Source organism: Rutidosis leptorrhynchoides, chromosome 11 (genome assembly GCF_046630445.1).
Source record: "Rutidosis leptorrhynchoides isolate AG116_Rl617_1_P2 chromosome 11, CSIRO_AGI_Rlap_v1, whole genome shotgun sequence".
NCBI lineage: Eukaryota > Viridiplantae > Streptophyta > Magnoliopsida > Asterales > Asteraceae > Rutidosis > Rutidosis leptorrhynchoides.
Genome location: NC_092343.1, coordinates 142,367,245 through 142,386,933, shown reverse-complemented (window position 1 = coordinate 142,386,933; position 19,689 = coordinate 142,367,245).

The following is a 19,689-nucleotide window of genomic DNA, read 5'->3' as shown; positions in this document are numbered from 1 at the left end:
ATGGTACTTTTGCTTACAAACGCATGCCATTTGGACTTTGCAACGCCCCTGCAACCTTTCAAAGGTGTAAGATGGCGATTTTTCACGACATGATAGAAGAATGCATGGAAGTTTTCACGGATGACTTTTCAGTCTTCGGTGATACATTTGAATCATGTCTAGCTAATCTTGAACGAATGCTTATTAGATGCGAACAATCAAATCTAGTACTTAATTGGGAAAAATGCCATTTTATGGTTAAAGAAGGCATCGTTCTTGGTCATAAAATTTCAAAAGAAGGAATTGAAGTGGATAGAGCTAAAGTAGATGTAATTGCTAAACTTCCACATCTCACCAATGTTAGAGGAGTTAGGAGTTTTCTAGGGCATGCCGGTTTTTACCGACGTTTCATAAAAGATTTTTCTAAAATTGCCACTCCTATGAATAAACTCCTAGAAAAGGATGCTCCATTCATCTTTTCAGATGAATGTATCAAATCTTTTAATATTCTTAAAGGGAAACTCACTAATGCGCCGATCATGATAACACCAAATTGGAATCTACCATTTGAACTAATGTGCGATGCAAGTGATTTTGCAATGGGAGCCGTTTTAGGACAAAGGATTGAAAAACGATTTCAACCTATATATTATGCTAGTTAGTTGTGGTAATAAGGTTAGGTTAGTCAAGTGTTTTTAAGTGTTATAAGTTTTTAAATTTTAGTAGGAAATACTATTAAATACGATACAATTTTACACAAGATATTTATTTATTTAGAGAATGGATATACTTAAACCTTGCTACAACAGTTATAGGCAGTGTACCTAATCGTACAGTAGTGTAGTTTTTAGTAAGTCTGGTTCGTTCCACAGGGAAAATCTTTAAACAAAGCTTAACGCTATATTAGTTTACTTTTATAAAAATACAAATATATATATAAGTAATATTATTATTATAAAGGGGGGTTTTTACCGTTTAATGACCGGTTTGTCGATTTTAAAACTTTAGTCGCAGTTAAAACCAAATGTAAAATAATAAATAAATACAAGACTTAATTTTCAGCGTAAAGTAAATAACGATAATGAAATTGCGAATAATAAAAGTGCGATAAAATAAACTTGCGATAATTAAAAAGTACGATAATTAAAAGTGCAATTAAATATAATAACAATAAAAATGCGATAATTAGAAGTGCAATTAAATATAAAATAAAGGAAATTAAATATGAAATAAAAGAATTATGCTTATTTAAACTTCTGTAACCATGATGTTTGACGTGTTGATTTTAGTTTTATGCCCATGGGTTAATTGTCCTTTGTCCTGGATTATTTAATATGTCCGTCTGGTTTTTGTCCATAACAGTCCATCAGTCATAAATATAAAGTGCGAGTATCCTCGTCAAATTATTCTTATACCCGAAGTTAAATATTCCAACTAATTGGGGACTTAAACTGTAACAAGATTTTAATACTTTGTTTAATAATTACACCGGGATGTCGACTGAGTGTAACCCAAGGTTTTAATATTTTGTTATCAATTATACCAAGTGTCCTTGTACATAATTTCACCCCTGTTTTAATTATTCTAGTGGCTATTAATCCATTCCCGTGTCCGGTTAAATGAACGATTATTCGTACATATAAATACCCCGCCCATCGTGTCCGATCGAGTGTATATGGTAATTTATAGGGACGCTCAATTGTAAATCTTTATATTAACATTAACAAACTATCATTTAGTTAAACAAATATAAAGCCCATTAATAGCCCATAGTCTAATTTCCACAAGTGTCGTTCTTTTGTCCAAACCCCAATTATGGTACAAAGCCCAATTACCCAATTTTAGTAATTAGCCCAACATCATGATTACTTCATTTTAAATAAGCATAATAAAAACTTAGCTACGAGACATTAAATTAAAAAGGTTGAACATAATTTACAATGATTAAAAATAGCGTAGCGTTACACGGACAGAATTTCGACTTACACCCTTACAATATTCGCTAACATACCCTTATTATTAGGATTAAAATTAAAATTAAAATTAAAATTAAAATATCAATATAAATATTTACGTATAGATATAGAGAGGATGGATATATATGATATATTTTTACGATCAGAATGCGCGAGCTTTATAGGCAGTTTCCCAATTTGGGGCTCCGCGACTCACGTAATTTTTGCACTGCAAACTCCGCAACTCGCGGAGTTTGCTTTTACAGCTCACACAAGTTTGGAGCCTTTCTTGCCGACGGTTTATAATATATTATATAATATATAAATAATTATAAGAATTATTTAAATATTATATTATATTTATGTGCATAGTTGACTTGTAATTTTTAGTCCGTTGCATCGAGCGTTGAGAGTTGACTCATGTCCCGGTTCCGGATTTTCGAACGTCCTTGCGTACAATTTAATATCTTGTACTTTGCGTTTTGAATCTTGTACTCTTGTAATTTCGAGACGTTTCTTATCAATAATTGGAACCTCTTTGATTGTATTTTGTACTTTTGAGCTTTTTGGTCGTTTGCGTCTTCAATTCGTCGAATATGTCTTTTGTCTTCACCTTTTATTATTTAAACGAATATCACTTGTAAATAGAACAATTGCAACTAAAATCTTGTCTTTCTTGGGGAATAATGCTATGAAATATATGTTCGTTTTTAGCAATATCAAATATTCCCACACTTGAGCGTTGCTTGTCCTCAAGCAATATCGTCTTGAAATACTAGAATCACTTCTTTATTCTTCATACTTTGTACATCAGTGATTTCTATATGGCGGTATAAACAATGGTAGTAACGATATGGTTTACAGTCCCACATGACTATAAAAATTTAGATCCATTAAGGAAATTGGATCTTTATGAAAACATTTGATCTTTTGAAAATTAAATCTAGTTTTTACCCTAGATAAGTTTTCCGGAATAACCCTTCACCGGTGTTTGCAAAATATTTTTGTGGCTTTGGTAGGTTTCAGATTTGAAAATTTTAGCTCAAAACTTATGGTTTTGTGTCACCCACTTGCTAACCTTGTATTTGGAAAGCAACACGTCCAGTTTACTTGTCCCGTATATTACCTTTTGGTAAACTACCGTTCGGTTGTAAAGGAAAGCATTGAACAAGCAACTGTTAAGGCAATGTCCCCTGACATGCTTTTAATTATGGTCTATAACGTGTCGGACGCAATTACTATCCTTGGTAGGAGCAATAGTAAAGCTCACCCTTATAATTTTTCGGTCTGGCACAAGGTCCTGTCCTTGACCATGCTATGCAACCACCGTTCTTACGGTTGACACCCGATTTGGTTCAGGTGACCTAATGAATTCCAGGTGAATTCCTAGGATTTTACGTTCAATGGTAATGAACGCATTAAAAATGGGTTTTTAGGAAACAAATCGGTTTGTAATTTTGATCAAAATATTTTCTCGTTCAGGTTCGAGTTTAGATATCATTGAATTCCATGAGTTTGTAATTCTCAATCTTTAAGGTCAATCTCAAGGATTGAGTAATATCAGTCTTAAAAGCTGATTTTTAATCTTTAAGGAGATTATCCTTTCTGGGGATCTGATTCATTAGTCTTATCCAGCTAATTTGCATGGTGCCCCCCATTGTACGAGATAAATCCTTCTCTTGGTTAGGATAAATCTGACCACTTGGCGACCCTGTTTAATGCTGAGGTCCGTGGATTTCCTGCTGATTTTAGTGATGACTTTTCTAGATTTTTCGTCAACCTACAGCTGGTCTGGATGACAACTTCATGACCTAAATCAAGAAGTGCGTGTCTTTTTCGGAAGACTTTACTTCCTTTTAATGATGGAATTGATTCATCGTGTAGATCCATCTCTTCTTTTCTTTCATTGGGTAAAACAGTTTAGTTTAGTCCAAAGCAAAAGTATTTTCAGTTATTTGTTACAGATATATGTGACATATGTTTAAGATAACTTGGTAAATTTTCCCACACTTGGCTTTTATTTTCCTTTTTATTGTTCTCTATTCCATTTTAAATGAATTTTAACATTTTGGTTTGTTTCTCAATTTATGTCCTTTCCGAGGTAACAATAATTTCGGTGTTAAAACCTAGTTTTATCGTTCATAAATATGTATAAACATGATTTTGAGTTCATTTAATTGAAAATTTTGAAAAATTTTACTAGAATTGGGTAGTCAGTATATAAGACTAGGGCTGTTCTTTATTATCAGAGAGCACTAGATTCTAATACAACTACTGCTTTACTAGTATTTTTAATGGTAACCAAGTTTTTAAGATAAAAATTATAAAATCCAAAAGAATTTAACCCCTTCCCACACTTAAGATCTTGTAATGCCCTCATTTGCAAGAAATCAGTAACAATTTAAATTATTGAGGGTGATTTGTGTGAAAATGATTAAATTTTTACCAAAGTTTTCAAATATATTGGCGTTTGCTTGCTGAATGATAAATAGTGCATATCATTTGTTCATTCCGTCTTGTTGTTATTTCACATATATTTTGCATCTTGTCGTCAAAATTAATTGCTTTTGCTGAACTTAATGCCAGTCTTTGAAAATGCGTTGTTTTACCCTGTTTTGTACATAAGATAAACTGCAAACATATATACATATTTTTGAAGTTTGGTATATTACCCCACATTCAAAAATTATTAAAATCTAAGAATAAAACTTAGAAAATTATAACAACTATTACAATATTAACATAAGTATTAAACGTATCAACATAACAAATTACAAAATAAATAAAACTAAGTAGACTAGGGATGATACTGATACCAATAGGGGTTCCATGCATAACCATAGGTGCTATAAAATGCTTCGGCTGGATTATACGTAGGATATGGTGGTTGAATCTCTATAGACCAGGGAGGGAATATGGGCTTTGGAGTAGGAATATAGTTTCTACCTATATGTTGGTAATAAGCTATGATTTGGTTTTGATGAACTTTCCAATCTTCAAATGCTCTTTGTCTAGCATTTTCGTACTCCTGTGAAGCTATAAACCTTTGCATTTCTTGCATTTCATTTCCCCCTCCTACATTACCTTGCTGTTGGTTTCTCTCAACCTGTGGATGTCTACCATGGTATTGTACTGCGGCGTTATTTCGCCTCTTTAAAACTTTCGCACCATGGTATACATTTAAACCTATTGTATCGCGGGGTTCTGGTTCTTCGACTAATAATCCCCCCCGACTTATATCCACACCGAGATATTCAGCAATCAAAGTAATAAATATACCACCTCCTATTATGCTATGCGGTCTCATCCCTCTAACCATAGCTGATAAATAATAACCCACACAATAAGGTATACTTACAGCGCTTTGTGGGACTCGAATACACATATGGTAAAACAAATCCTGTTCATTTACCTTTTCCTTGTTCTTACCTCTTTGTGTAATCGAATTAGCTAAAAACCTATAAATTACTCTTAATTCAGCTCTATCTATATCCAAATAAGAGTAATTTCCCCCTTTGAATCGGTGATGGCTTGTCATTTGACTCCATACACCATGTGTATCAAAATTTTCATCTATCTTTCTACCATTTAGTATCAACCCTCTACAATCGGCAGATGCTAACTCCTCAGGCGTATATATACGTAAAGCCTCAGCCATGTCTAGTAAAGACATGTGGCGCATCGAACCTCCTAACAAAAATCTAATAAAAGATCGATCGGTTAAACTAGCTACCCGATCATTTAATTCTATACTACACAACAATTCTTCACACCATACTTTATATACAGGTCTACGCATGGTGAATAAACGTACCCAGTCGTTAAAAGTAGAATTACCATACCTCTGTGCAAGTAATTCCCTAATTGGCCCGGCCAATTCTACAGCTTCTAATGGTCCCCATTCTATGACCCTAGGTACCTCAACAACTTTAGAATGAAGAATATGCAAACCCCTTTGGTATTTTGGATAATCTATCCAATGTCTATCAAATCTCAGGTTCGAGTGCAAATCTTCCAAGTGCATATCAGAAAATGTCATGACTGGATGAGGTATATCTTGTTTGTAGTAGTTATCCACCTCCTGTTGTTCTGCATTCTCAGCAGGAGCATTGCGAGCTTGGGATGAAGATTCACCCCTTTCAGTCTGCAAAACACATCAAACACAATTTTTGTGCATCCAATTATGCATTAGTGTCAGCAAAATCATTAATCAAAATAATTACAATGACATGATCAATTTATATCAAACTTAAGCTCATTTTCACATTTTTATCAAATCTACACTTTTTCAAATAAGCATATACGAAAATGTTCACCAAGTTCATAAGCATTTAACTCAAATAACATGTCAAAATAATCATTACTAGCAATTAAACAAGTTTCAAATGGCATTATCTTTCAAAAATCAAGTTCATGAATTTTAGACTTGAAAAAGTCCACTTTAATTCTCAAAATCATGTTTAGGCTCAAAGTTTGGATCATTTAACTACCTAAACATGTTACACTACTTAATTTAGCAACAATTCATGACAAAAATCGGCCATAACCTGTTTATATCAAAAAGCCCCAAATTGCTCAAGAACACAAACCCTAGATTACTCAAAATTTGAAGTTCAAGGCTTCTAATCATGTTAAATAGCATCAATCTAGGTTATACAAGCATAATACATAAACAATTTAAGCATAATTACACTAAAAAGTATAAAAATCAAATTGGGGAAAAAATTGCTCAAGAACACTAATTTTCGAATTAAATGGTGTTAGGTGTAGAAATTTACCATTTTTCTTGAGTAATTCCTTGATAGCATCCTTCTCAACATGATTTTAGTAAAAGATTTGATGATTAACGGTTAAAAATTGTGATTTTGGGGGTGTTTTTTGGGGGTTTTTGCGCAGTATTTTCGCTGTATTTTCTGTGTTTTGGGTTGGGGACTGATCAGTTCTGCGTTTTTATTTTTTTCTGATTTTTGGTACCTCCGCGAGTCGCGGTGTTTGGACCTTCAAACTCCGCGAGTCGCGGAGTTTATATATATATATATATATATATATATATATATATATATATATATATATATATATATATATATATATATATATATATATATATATATATATATATATATATATATATTTTATATATCTTATACTAATTAAAACAATTAAGTAATTAATTTTAAAATTTTGTTTCCCTTGTTATTTAGGACGAGGTCGTTTCGGATCGATGTCCTAGTCCGTCCTTCGATAAAATTTTAAAATTTGTCTTTTTGTAGCGATTGTTTTAAAAGCTAAGATTTTTGGTTTTTTATTTTTTTTGGCATACTTTAATTCAATAAGATTAAAAATAATGATAATAAAAGTTCTCGTCCCTCCCTTGGGTAAAGCAATTTCGGTTCAAAGACCTAGTCTTCAACTTACGACGAATTTTAAAAATCATATTTTTAACTTAATGAGATAAAGTAAATTTTTGTTTTTAAATTCACACAATTTAAATATAAAATTCAAAATTAATATTAAAAATTCACACCAAACTTACAATTTAAAATGCATAAAAATAAAATTCATATTTTAAAAATTAAAAATTCACACCAAACTTATATTAATTTTTCAAATATTTACAATTTTAAATATATTGTTTTTACACAGTTTACAATATTAATTTAAAATTTATATATTAATTTTAAAAACATGGTAAAAATAAAATTAAAAATCTTTTTGGCTTTTTATCCCACTTTAATCAATCAAATATTATCAAAAATATGCGCCCCTCTTTTCGATAAAGTAATTTCGGTTCCAAGACCTAATTTAACTCATGACGAATTTTTGAAATATTTTGGGTTGATTGATTAAAGATATTTATACCTTAAGAATAAACGTTAAATTTCACAGTGATGTAATAAATTTTTGAATGATATCAATAATTTCGGTCGCCAAACCTAATTTTATTCAATACCAATTTAATACTTTATAGCGACAAATTAGCGTTTATTATCAAAAGGTTAAAAATAAAAATAAAAAAAAAATAAAAAACTGTACAAACATACCTGTGAAATAGATTTCTTAGTTATATGATCTATCCCATTCATAAGATAGTCGGTTTAATTGGTTTTCCATGGCTACATAGGCGTAACCTCGAGCATTCAGTGTTTTTTCTTCTAAACATACGAACGGTCCGTCTCTGCATAAAGTAACAAATTCGGTGTTTGAATAGGTTTGATTATTTGAACATTTACCTCCATGTGACCATTTTCCGCATTTGTGACATCTTTCTAGGTGTCGTGCTCTTCTTTTCGCTGCGGATTTTGATTTTTCTTTACCAAATTGTAACTTATTATCTTCGCATCTGGATTCTTTTCTAACTCCGTCCAATCTTTCTCTGATTACTGATACTATTTCACTCGGAAGTGTGTCATTATTACGTTTAGTGATCAAAGCGTGTAGCATTAGACCATGGTTTAGTTCACAGGCAGTCTTCATTTTGTAAAAACCTAAAAAAAATAAAAATTCAGAATGGGGGGAGAAGACTAGTTCTTTAGGGTCTGCTAGGGAAAGACCATTCGGGTTCCATTTTCGAGAACTACACGAAAACAGACAATCTAACTCTAACAGAAATACATATTATCCTTTAAAGACTTGATTCTCCCCACACTTAGTTAGCTGTGGTGTCAAAATTGTGATTAACTTCGTTGTCGACTTCCATCGGACTATCTATGTAGTGTTTAACTCTGTGACCATTAACTTTAAATTCAATCCCATTTGAATTTATTAATTCTATCGTTCCGTATGGAAAAACTCTTTTAACTATGAACGGTCCAGACCATCTTGATTTCAATTTTCCAGGAAATAGCTTGAATCGTGAATTGAAAAGAAGAACTCTGTCTCCTTCCTTAAATTCTTTTGAACTTCTGATTCTTTTATCATGCCATTTCTTCGTTCTTTCTTTATAGATTAACGAATTATCGTATGATTCATGTCTTAATTCTTCTAATTCGTTTAGTTGACTTAATCGTAGACGTCCGGCTTCATGTAAATCAAGATTACATGTCTTCAAAGCCCAAAATGCTTTGTGTTCAATTTCTACTCGAAGATGACATGCTTTTCCATAAACAAGTCTAAAAGGTGTGGTTCCAATTGGAGTTTTGTAGGCTGTTCTAAAAGCCCAGAGTGCATCCTCTAATTTAATGGACCATTCCTTCGGATTTGATCCTACGGTTTTCTCTAGAATACGTTTTAAAGCTCGGTTGGTATTTTCAACTTGTCCACTTGTTTGTGGATGATATGCGGTGGAGATTTTATGAGTTACTCCATATCTTTTAAGAACTTTCTCAAGTTGATTATTACAGAAATGAGTACCCCGATCACTTATTAAAGCTTTCGGTGTTCCGAACCTTGCAAAAAGACGTTTTAAAAAGTTGACTACAACTCGTGCATCATTAGTTGGGAGAGCTTGTGCTTCCGCCCATTTAGATACATAATCAATGGCTACGAGTATATATAGATTATTATGAGATTTTGGAAATGGACCCATAAAGTCAATACCTCAAATGTCAAATACTTCACATACTTGGATGAAATTTTGTGGCATTTCATCACGTTGACTTATTTTTTCGGCCCTTTGACAAGCATCACAGGATTTGCAAAGAAGGTGTGAGTCTTTGTAAATTGTAGGCCAATAGAATCCAGCATCATAAACTTTTCTTGCTGTTAGTTGAGGCCCATAATGCCCTCCTGTTGGTCCTGTGTGACAATGGTTTAAAATTTTACTAGCTTCATCTCCAAATACACATCGGCGTATTATTCCATCTGGACAACTTTTAAACAAATGTGGATCTTCCCAGAAATAGTGTTTTATATCACTGAAGAATTTCTTTCGTTTTTGGTACGATAATCCTTTTTCAAGGAATCCACAAACTAAGTAGTTTGCATAGTCTGCAAACCATGGAATTTCTTTATAATCTATCTTCAATAGATATTCATCAGGAAAGTTGTCTTGTATGGCCGATTCATTTAGAACTTCTAATTCGGGATTTTCAAGACGAGAAAGATGATCAGCGGCGAGATTTTCTGCTCCTCTTTTATCTCGGATTTCAATATCAAACTCTTGTAAGAGTAAGATCCAACGGATTAATTTTGGTTTAGCATCTTGTTTCGAAAATAGGTATCTAAGAGCAGAATGGTCGGTATAGACTACCGTTTTTGCTAGAAAGAGATATGATTGAAATTTGTCAAAAGCAAAGACATAGATATTTATAGCATTATTCTCCAAGAAAGACAAGCTTTTAGTTGCAATTGTTCTATTTACAAGTGATATTCGTTTAAATAATAAAAGGTGAAGACAAAAGACAGATTCGACGAATTGAAGACGCAAACGACCAAAAAGCTCAAAAGTACAAAACACAATCAAAGAGGTTCCAATTATTGATAAGAAAAGTCTCTAAATTACAAGAGTACAAGATTCAAAACGCAAAGTACAAGATATTAAATTGTACGCAAGGACGTTCGAAAATCCGGAACCGGGACATGAGTCAACTCTCAACGCTCGACGCAACGGACTAAAAATTACAAGTCAACTATTCACATAAATATAATATAATATTTAAATAATTCTTATAATTATTTATATATTATATAATATATTATAAACCGTCGGCAAGAAAGGCTCCAAACTTGTGTGAGCTGTAAAAGCAAACTCCGCGAGTTGCGGAGTTTGCAGTGCAAAAATTACGCGAGTCGCGGAGCCCCAAATTGGGAAACTGCCTATAAAGCTCGCGCATTCTGATCGTAAAAATATATCATATATATCCATCCTCTCTATATCTATACGTAAATATTTATATTTATATTTTAATTTTAATTTTAATTTTAATTTTAATCCTAATAATAAGGGTATGTTAGCGAATGTTGTAAGGGTGTAAGTCGAAATTCTGTCCGTGTAACGCTACGCAATTTTTAATCATTGTAAGTTATGTTCAACCTTTTAAATTTAATGTCTCGTAGCTAAGTTATTATTATGCTTATTTAAAACGAAGTAATCATGATGTTGGGCTAATTACTAAAATTGGGTAATTGGGCTTTGTACCATAATTGGGGTTTGGACAAAAGAACGACACTTGTGGAAATTAGACTATGGGCTATTAATGGGCTTTATATTTGTTTAACTAAATGATAGTTTGTTAATGTTAATATAAAGATTTACAATTGAGCGTCCCTATAAATTACCATATACACTCGATCGGACACGATGGGCGGGGTATTTATATGTACGAATAATCGTTCATTTAACCGGACACGGGAATGGATTAATAGCCACTAGAATAATTAAAACAGGGGTGAAATTATGTACAAGGACACTTGGTATAATTGATAACAAAATATTAAAACCTTGGGTTACACTCAGTCGACATCCTGGTGTAATTATTAAACAAAGTATTAAAATCTTGTTACAGTTTAAGTCCCCAATTAGTTGGAATATTTAACTTCTGGTATAAGAATAATTTGACGAGGACACTCGCACTTTATATTTATGACTGATGGGCTGTTATGGACAAAAACCAGACGGACATATTAAATAATCCAGGACAAAGGACAATTAACCCATGGGCATAAAACTAAAATCAACACGTCAAACATCATGGTTACAGAAGTTTAAATAAGCATAATTCTTTTATTTCATATTTAATTTCCTTTATTTTATATTTAATTGCACTTCTAATTATCGCATTTTTATTGTTATGATATTTAATTGCACTTTTAATTATCGTACTTTTTAATTATCGCAAGTTTATTTTATCGCAATTTTATTATTCGCAATTTCATTATCGTTATTTACTTTACGCTGAAAATTAAGTCTTGTATTTATTTATTATTTTACATTTGGTTTTAACTGCGACTAAAGTTTTAAAATCGACAAACCGGTCATTAAACGGTAAAAACCCCCCTTTATAATAATAATATTACTTATATATATATTTGTATTTTTATAAAAGTAAACTAATATAGCGTTAAGCTTTGTTTAAAGATTTTCCCTATGGAACGAACCGGACTTACTAAAAACTACACTACTGTACGATTAGGTACACTGCCTATAAGTGTTGTAGCAAGGTTTAAGTATATCCATTCTCTAAATAAATAAATATCTTGTGTAAAATTGTATCGTATTTAATAGTATTTCCTACTAAAATTTAAAAGCTATTTTATATACACTCCGCTACCACATCAATTATTTTTGGCGCCGCTGCCGGGGAACCGCTTAAAAGCCGGAAGCGCAACGCTAATATAAAAAAAAAAAAAATTATTTTTAGTTTACTTTTATAAAAATACGTTTTTGTAAAAAAATACGTTTTTAATTATTCGAAAATATAAAAAGAAAACAAAAATATAAATATTTTTAAGAGTTTGTTAAATATTTAAGTTTTATAAAGTTTCTTTATTTTTATTTTATAAAAATATAAGTTTTATTTAAATATTTTGTGTTTATTTAGAACATAAAAAAAACCGAAAAAAAATATATATATATATAAATCTAGTTTTAAGATTTTTATTTATAAAATTATAAAGTAGTTCTATTTTTATTCTAGTTTTTAAAATATAAGTTTTTATTATATAAATATTTTAGATTTTAAAAACAGAAAATATAAAACTGGAAATATATAAAAAAAAAACGCGTCAAATTTTAAACTGTACCAGAGTTGAATTTTGGAACCCCGCGACTCACGGAGTTTGCAGCCTCGACTACCGCAACTCGCGGAGCTTCCCTGACACCGACAGAAACCCTAATCTGCATTTAATTACGGAGTAATTATTAATTATTATTATTATTAACCCTAAATACTTATTATTATTATAATTAGTTTTATTTTAAGTTTCTTTTTATTTAATTTAATTATTTAGTTAAATTAGTTTAATTAAAATATAAAATTAATAGTTTTATAAAATAATTAATATAAAAATAATATTTTTATAAAAATTGTACTTTTTACAACTTTTAGTTTATTTTTGTATTTTGTCCCTTTTTAATCGTTTTAGCGTAATATTTGTATTTTTAGCTCATATGTAGTTTTAAACTTAGTTTTTGCCATAGTTATTTTTACTTCTAGATTTTTAGGCTTTGCCGTAGAATTCCTTAAGTGCTTTTTCTTTAGACTAAGATTTAGGTACTTTAGAATTTTGCGACGCCTTTTTAAGTTTTAGTTTTTTTTTAAGTTATTTCCATTTGGGATTTAGTTTTTCTTGTAAGCTTTAATAATTTTAGACGACTTTTACCTATGTATCAATTATCATTCCAATTAGTAATCTCAATTTGCGATTATAATTTTAAGTTAGTTGTGGTAATAAGGTTAGGTTAGTCAAGTGTTTTTAAGTGTTATAAGTTTCTTTTATTTTTCCGTCACCTTTTATTTTTCAACCATTTTTCTTTTTCGACCTTTTTCGACGAACTCTTTTTCTTTCTTATTTCTCGCTATTCTAGTTTTAGGACATAGATTTTTATTCTACTTCTTATCTAAATTTCTTAAAATTATGAAAATTTATTTTAAGTGGTTAAATTGATAGACATCAAAATTTTCTGGTTCGTAGTAATAGTTGGATTTGTACGTTGACCGGGTTATTGGAGCTAAACAGTCCTCAATTATATTGAGACCAAACGAATCCTGCCCCTCTGCTGCATCTTTTGGCTATTCGAAACGTGGGTAAAATCAGAAAAGTCTATTGATTAGATAACTTATTATAATTTTTTTTTTCCTTTCAAAAACTAATAGGATATTCAGTGAATGCACCGAGCAAGACGTTCACCACCTTTTGCACGTTCACCACCTGTAACTAGATCAAGACATTTAGCAAATATTACCGCCGTTGATTTTTCTTTAGAATCGTCATCCAGTTGACCAAGTACTCCAGTTCAAATTTTCGATAATCCATTTTTTGAACCCGACCTCACAATTGAGAATCCGGAGAATATTCAGGAACGATTCGTAGATCCTGAACCACTAAATTTTCCTCCGGAACCACCAATCATTCAAACAGAGATTGTTGAGGAACGAACCATTAAATCGGAATCCTCTAGTGATTCCGATTCAACAAATTCAATTATGGAGAATCTGGAACCTTTAAGTATGGAAGACCGAATGAGAGCTAAACGCACTGGCCAAGGTCACGCAATTACTCATCCAGACATTAATGCCCCAGATTATGAAATCAAAGGACAAATTCTACACATGGTGACTAATCAATGCCAATTTAGTGGTGCGCCGAAGGAAGATCCAAATGAACATCTTCGTACCTTTAATAGGATCTGCACACTATTTAAAATCCGAGAAGTGGAGGATGAACAGATATATCTCATGTTATTTCCCTGGACATTAAAGGGAGAAGCCAAAGATTGGTTGGAATCGTTACCTGAAGGGGCGATTGATACATGGGACATTTTAGTTGAAAAATTTCTTAAACAATTCTTTCCTGCATCTAAAGCCGTAAGACTTCAAGGAGAAATTGTTACGTTTACACAGAAGCCGAATGAAACTCTATATGAGGCGTGGACTAGATTTGGAAAGTTGTTAAGAAGATGTCCGCAACATGGTTTAGACACCTGTCAAATAGTACAAATATTCTACCAAGGATGCGACATCACTACAAGGAAAGACATAGATATAGCAGCTGGTGGTTCTATTATGAAGAAAACCGAAATTGATGCTTACAAAATTATTGATAACACTGCTTCCCACTCACATGAGTGGCACCAAGAAAAAGATATCGTTAGATCATCTAAAGCAGCTAGAGCCGATTCTAGCCATGACTTAGATTCCATTTCCGCAAAGATAGATGTTGTCGAGAGACGAATGGAAAAGATGACTAAAGATATTCACTCAATACGAATTAGTTGTGAGCAGTGTGGAGGACCACATTTGACAAAAGATTGTCTCAGTATTGAATTAACAATGGAACAAAGAGAGAATATTTCATATATAAACCAAAGGCCTGGAAATAATTATCAGAATAATTATCAACCGCCAAGACCAATTTACAATCAAAACCAGAACTCTAACCGAAATATTCCATACAACAACCAACAAGGTCCTAGCAATCAACAAGTATTCAATAATAATTACAATCAGCAAAGACCTAATTTTCAAAACAAACCAAGACAACAAACCGATGATAAAAAGCCGAATTTAGAAGATATGATGACGAAGCTAGTTGAAACTCAAACGCAGTTTTTCACATCTCAGAAACAAACTAATGAACAAAATGCTCAAGCATTTAGAAATCAACAAGCTTCTTTTCAAAATCTGGAACAAGAAGTAAGTAACCTAGCAAGGTTAATAGGTGAAAGAAAACCGGGAAGTCTACCTAGTGATACAAATGCTAACCCCCGGAATGAAACAGCTAAAGCCATTACCACAAGAAGTGGTAAAACACTTAAACCACCTGAAATACCTGTAACTTCCGATGAAGCTATTCCTACTCCACAAGAACCAAAACCTGATCAAGATAAGGAAAAAGAACCGGTAGTTGAGAAGGTTAATGAAGATAACATAGTTAAGGCTAAACCTTATGTTAAACCATACCAACCACCACTTCCTTACCCGAGTAAAATGAAGAAAGAGAAACTTGAAGCCGAGCAATCCAAATTCTTGGATATGTTTAAATAGATAAATGTAAATCTTCTTTTCATTGATGTGATTTCAGGAATGCCTAGATATGCTAAATTCTTGAAAGATCTAATCTCAAATAGAAAGAAAATGGAAGTACTCTCGGCTTTTACTATGAATGCTAATTGTTCAGCAGTGCTTTTGAATAAGATACCAGAAAAACTATCTGATCCAGGAAGTTTCACAATTCCATGTTTTCTGGGTAGTCTTAGTTCAATAGAAGCATTGGCAGACTTAGGTGCTAGTATAAATCTAATGCCGTATTCACTATACGCTAAACTAGACCTTGGAGAATTGAAACCAACCAGAATAAGCATACAACTAGCTGATAGATCAATAAAATATCCTAGAGGGATAATGGAGAACATGCTAGTTAAAGTTGGTACTTTTGTATTTCCAGTAGATTTTGTTGTTCTGGACATGGAAGAAGATTCTCAAGTTCCTCTCATATTAGGAAGACCATTCTTAAACACGGCTAAAGCAATGATAGACATGTTCGGTAAGAAATTGACCCTAAGTATAGAGGATGAGAGTGTTACCTTTTCAGTTGATAGAGCAATGCAACAACCACAATCTGCAGATGATACATGTTATTATATTCAAACTATAGATGCACATGCAGAATTATTAGAAGAATTTCCAGAATTACAAGGAACAGGAGAATGTTCTTTAGGAGAAGGTAATGAACCAATTGATGAAGCTGAAATGTTAGCTACACTTATAGCTAATGGATATGAACCAACAACAGAAGAAGTCCAAATGCTAAAAGAAGAAGACAGATATCAATACAAATCATCGATAGAAGAACCACCGAAATTAGAGTTAAAGCCACTTCCAAACCATTTGGAATACGGTTATTTACATGGTGAATCTGAATTACCTGTAATAATATCGTCTTCTCTTACTGAAAATGAGAAATCACAACTCATTTCTGTGTTGAAAGCTCATAAACCAGCCATTGCATGGAAGATTCATGATATTAAAGGAATAAGTCCTTCGTATTGCACACATAAAATCCTTATGGAAGAAGGTCATAAAACGTATGTGCAACGTCAACGAAGACTAAATCCTAATATGCAAGATGTAGTTAAGAAAGAGATTATTAAACTACTAGACGCAGGTCTAATTTATCCAATTTCTGATAGTCCATGGGTAAGCCCAGTTCAATGCGTGCCTAAGAAGGGTGGCATGACTGTCATTACAAATGAAAAAAATGAGCTTATTCCTACTAGGACTGTAACAGGATGGCGTGTGTGTATTGATTATAGAAAATTAAATGACGCCACCAGAAAAGATCACTTTCCCTTACCTTTCATAGATTAAATGTTGGAAAGATTAGCCGGAAATAGTTACTATTGTTTTCTAGATGGATTTTCCGGATATTTTCAAATTCCAATAACACCCGAGGACCAAGAGAAAACCACATTCACGAGCCCTTATGGTACTTTTGCTTACAAACGCATGCCATTTGGACTTTGCAACGCCCCTGCAACCTTTCAAAGGTATATGATGGCGATTTTTCACGACATGATAGAAGAATGCATGGAAGTTTTCACGGATGACTTTTCAGTCTTCGGTGATACATTTAAATCATGTCTAGCTAATCTTGAACGAATGCTTATTAGATGCGAACAATCAAATCTAGTACTTAATTGGGAAAAATGCCATTTTATGGTTAAAGAAGGCATCGTTCTTGGTCATAAAATTTCATAAGAAGGAATTGAATTGGATAGAGCTAAAGTAGATGTAATTGCTAAACTTCCACATCCCACCAATGTTAGAGGAGTTAGGAGTTTTCTAGGGCATGCCGGTTTTTACCGACGTTTCATAAAAGATTTTTCTAAAATTGCCACTCCTATGAATAAACTCCTAGAAAAGGATGCTCCATTCATCTTTTCAGATGAATGTATCAAATCTTTTAATATTCTTAAAGGGAAACTCACTAATGCGCCGATCATGATAACACCAAATTGGAATCTACCATTTGAACTAATGTGCGATGCAAGTGATTTTGCAATGGGAGCCGTTTTAGGACAAAGGATTGAAAAACGATTTCAACCTATATATTATGCTAGTAAGACGTTACAAGGAGCACAAACGAACTATACAACTACTGAAAAAGAACTCCTTGCTATTGTCTTTGCTTTTGACAAATTTCGATCATATCTCGTTCTAGCAAAAACGGTAGTCTATACCGACCATTCTGCTCTTAGATACCTATTTTCGAAACAAGATGCTAAACCAAGATTAATCCGTTGGATCTTACTCTTACAAGACTTTGATATTGAAATCCGAGATAAAAGAGGAGTAGAAAATCTCGCCGCTGATCATCTTTCTCGTCTTGAAAATCCCGAATTAGAAGTTCTAAATGAATCGGCCATACAAGACAACTTTCCTGATGAATATCTATTGAAGATAGATTATAAAGAAATTCCATGGTTTGCAGACTATGCAAACTACTTAGTTTGTGGATTCCTTGAAAAAGGATTATCGTACCAAAAACGAAAGAAATTCTTCAGTGATATAAAACACTATTTCTGGGAAGATCCACATTTGTTTAAAAGTTGTCCAGATGGAATAATACGCCGATGTGTATTTGGAGATGAAGCTACTAAAATTTTAAACCATTGTCACACAGGACCAACAGGAGGGCATTATGGGCCTCAACTAACAGCAAGAAAAGTTTATGATGCTGGATTCTATTGGCCTACAATTTACAAAGACTCACACCTTCTTTACAAATCCTGTGATGCTTGTTAAAGGGCCGTAAAAATAAGTCAACGTGATGAAATGCCACAAAATGTCATCCAAGTATGTGAAGTATTTGACATTTGGGGTATTGACTTTATGGGTCCATTTCCAAAATCTCATAATAATCTATATATACTCGTAGCCATTGATTATGTATCTAAATGGGCGGAAGCACAAGCTCTCCCAACTAACGATGCACGAGTTGTAGTCAACTTTTTAAAACGTCTTTTTGCAAGGTTCGGAGCACCGAAAGCTTTAATAAGTGATCGGGGTACTCATTTCTGTAATAATCAACTTGAGAAAGTTCTTAAAAGATATGGAGTAACTCATAAAATCTCCACCGCATATCATCCACAAACAAGTGGACAAGTTGAAAATACCAACCGAGCTTTAAAACGTATTCTAGAGAAAACCGTAGGATCAAATCCGCAGGAATGGTCCATTAAATTGGAGGATGCACTCTGGGCTTTTAGAACAGCCTACAAAACTCCAATTGGAACCACACCTTTTAGACTTGTTTATGGAAAAGCATGTCATCTTCGAGTAGAAATTGAACACAAAGCATTTTGGGCTTTGAAGACATGTAATCTTGATTTACATGAAGCCGGACGTCTATGATTAAGTCAACTAAACGAATTAGAAGAATTAAGACATGAAGCATACGATAATTCGTTAATCTATAAAGAACGAACGAAGAAATGGCATGATAAAAGAATCAGAAGTTCAAAAGAATTTAAGGAAGGAGACGGAGTTCTTCTTTTCAATTCACGATTCAAGCTATTTCCTGGAAAATTGAAATCAAGATGGTCTGGACCATTCATAGTTAAAAGAGTTTTTTCATACAGAACGATAGAATTAATAAATTCAAATGGGATTGAATTTAAAGTAAATGGTCACAGATTTAAACACTACATATATAGTCCGATGGAAGTCGACAACGAAGTTAATCACAATTTCGACACCACAGCTAACTAAGTGTGGGGATAATTAAGTCTTTAAAGGATAATATGTATTTCTGTTAGAGTTAGATTGTCTGTTTTCGTGTAGTTCTCGAAAATGGAACCCGAATGGTCTTTCCCTAGCAGTCCCTAAAGAACTAGTCTTCTCCCCCCATTCTGAATTTTTATTTTTTTTAGGTTTTTACAAAATGAAGACTGCCTGTGAACTAAACCATGGTCTAATGCTACACGCTTTGATCACTAAACGTAATAATGACACACTTCCGAGTGAAATAGTATCAGTAATCAGAGAAAGATTGGACGGAGTTAGAAAAGAATCCATATGCGAAGATAATAAGTTACAATTTGGTAAAGGAAAATCAAAATCCACAGCGAAAAGAAGAGCACGACACCTAGAAAGAT